Raw genomic sequence first — 2,883 nt, forward strand, 5'->3', positions numbered from 1 at the left:
CTCCTCCTGCTGCTACATTTGGCCACTCCTATTTGGAAGCTGGGAGAGGATTATCCTATTGCAGTCCTGTGTCTAGAAGGGGAAGGTAATTCATGTACCCTGCTCCTTCCCCAGGCAGAACTCAGAGTTCTTTGTGTCTTGTCTGCTCCTCAGCTGAACTTTTTGGCTCTTTCTTTTTCTAAACTTGAATCATCACAATAACAAATACAACAGCAAGAAAATAGCATTGACTCCTATTGGAGTCCTGTATACCTGGGATCACCTGATTTTAAATCGGGCTCAGGTGAGGCAACTTGGTATCATGGAAAGCTTTTAGTCTCTAGAGTTAGACACCTGGGTCCAAATCCTGGTTCTGCCTCTTACAAAATATAAATAGAAGGAAAATATACTTAATTTCTTGGCTGGGTGCAGTGGCTCATGCCTGTAAGCCCAGCACATTAGGAGGCTGAGGCTGGTGGATCATTTAAGTCCAGGAGTTCAAGACCAGTCTGTCCAACATGGCGAAACCCCGTCTCTACTAAAAATACAAAAATTAGCCGGGTGTGATAGTGCATGCCTGTAGTCCCAGCTACTCGGGAGACTGATGCATGAGAATGCTTGAGCCTGGTAGGTGGAGGTTGCAGTGAGCTGAGATCGCACCACTGCACTCCAGCCTGGATGAGAGAGCGAGACTTTGTCTCTAGATAAATAATAAATTGGGCTCGGCTAAAGTGGCAGACTTCCATCCTGACCTTTACTCTGCCCAATAACCCTACCGGAGGGCAGCCCATTTCAGGTTATCCTGCAGTATCACCAGAAGCATTATGCTCAGTCTGCAATTCCAAGTTATTCCAAAGGTAAGTCAGTCTGATGTTCTGGGAAGAGAAACTGAAAAGCCAGCACTTAGGGGAACTTTGGCCTCCAGGGCATCCCTGTATTCAGTGATGGGTGGCATGGTGGGGCGGTGGGGGATGATGGGAACTCAGTTGGGTCTGAGGACAGAACCTCCCTACCCCTTAAGGTTAAGATAGCCAGAACAGAACACTGCCAGCCAACATATGCTGCCAAATCTCCTTTCCCAGGCAGCCCACACCAACCTCTTCCTGGAGTCAATGTTTCCTATGGAGAATGGATTAAATAAGAATCTCCTTGAATTCATCAGAGAGCCCTGAACTCTGATGTCCTGTTGGTCCTGATCTTGACTCTACCTCTCTCCTTGAGGGAACTGGTATTCTATGGCTAGGACAGACTGGAATCTGAGACTGGGCACATCTGGGGCTCCAATCCACATGAAGGGAGAGAATACAAGATAAGAAGCAAGTATAAATTGCCATGTCCAGAACAAAATCAAAGCCAGACTTTCTGGGGTGGAAGGTGCAGGAGAAACTTGTAAAGGGGAGGCCAAACCTAGAGCTGACCCTCATATTCATGGATTTGCCTTTGTGTTTTCTCGTTGGTTTTCCTGCCACCACCATTTTGGCCACACGGGGGCACTGCTTACCCTTGCTATTCTCTTAACTCCTTCTAAGGAGTCTGCCTCAAGACTGGAAAGTTCGAATAGCACCTTAGCAAATGCCGAGATGACGTGTAAACTAAAAGCAACATGGGTTATAAGCATGGCCATGAAGATGCAGAGATCACAGGGTCCAGAGAAAAGGTGAAGCTTGCTTTAAGACTCCTGTAGTCCATATGAAGATTCTGCTGCTTCAATCAAATCCAAAAGTGTAAAAGAAGCCCAGCAGACAGTGATTAAGGGACCAGACCCTGGAACCAGACTGTGCGTGAGGGTTCATGCCCCAGCTCTGATAGTTGTGTGACCCTTGGCAAACACCTTATCTCTGGGGACCTCAATTCCTCATCACAAGGATGATACCAATGCGCACAGGATGAGGTTGTTACAGAGATTAAGTGAGCTCATCTATGTAAAGCACTCACAAGTCTTCGTCTCACAGCAGGTGCTAAGTAAGCTATTTTATTATGATTATGATTATTGTTATTGTTATTATTACGAAGGACATGCTAGGGGAGAAAAGAAATGGAACACCCCTGTAGATATGCAAGAAATGAGGTAAGAAGGGAGTACTCAGAGGAATGAAGGGAGAGTGAAAAATTAAATATGGGGTGGGGAGGGGGCCGGAGAGAAGCCCTTCAGGTAAGTGAGACAGGCAGGGAAAGAGAGAATATGCCCTTCGCCCCCAGCAAGAGCTCCACACTTTAGAGAACTTGGCTCTAGCTCTGCTGGGGACTCCCACCTTCCCACTGGATGGAAAATCCTGGGGGCCCAGGGATGTGCTCTCTCAGCCAGTGTCCCTCCTGCTGGCTGCTAAAGACTCTGGAATTCTCTGTCCAGATGCTGCGGGGAGCTGTCCTCTTCTGGTCACATCCTTCCAAGGGCGGACAGACCCCCAGGAGAGCCCACCCTTAGGGTGTGGTGTGGACAGAGCTTTAACGCGGGGGCCCAGGTGTCTACTGTGCGTTTTGGAGGCCACCATAATGCTGCTTGGGGCTGGCAACTGGAGAGAGTGGGGCGGGGGTTGGGGATCCCTGTGGAAGGGAGGTGTCTCTGGGTGGGAGGAGGACGGTCGGAGGACGGTCTTCCCCTCCCTTTGAGGTCCTGCCTGATAACCGCTCTGCGCTGACCACAGGACCATGTTCCTCCACGGGCAATGTCCCAGTCGAGTCTGGGTCCCCAGAGCTCCCCCATTAACCCAGTTGCGACCCTGAAAGCACCGGACCTCAATTCCCCTTGGTGGAACTCGGGAACACGAAGGGAAATGAATGCGGAGAAAACCGGGATCCAGGTAGTCTGATTTCCAAAGAGCCGTTCCCTCGCTGCGGCTGGGAGTTCCGCCCAGGTGTCCGCGGGTCCAGGTGTGGCGGCCGCCTCCACCCCCCGCCTTGGGA

At 50.2% G+C, this 2,883-nt stretch overlaps 1 long non-coding RNA gene across 1 annotated transcript; it reads left to right on the plus strand.

Annotated features, from left to right (window-relative positions):
• On the plus strand, positions 1-1,963 carry LOC114672286 (uncharacterized). The gene is made up of 2 exons (XR_003722583.2): positions 1-836; positions 1,062-1,963. It is a non-coding gene; the product is annotated as an uncharacterized LOC114672286 (long non-coding RNA).
• The last annotated feature ends 920 nt before the right edge of the window (positions 1,964-2,883 follow it).

Source organism: Macaca mulatta, chromosome 14 (genome assembly GCF_049350105.2).
Source record: "Macaca mulatta isolate MMU2019108-1 chromosome 14, T2T-MMU8v2.0, whole genome shotgun sequence".
Classification (NCBI taxonomy): domain Eukaryota; kingdom Metazoa; phylum Chordata; class Mammalia; order Primates; family Cercopithecidae; genus Macaca; species Macaca mulatta.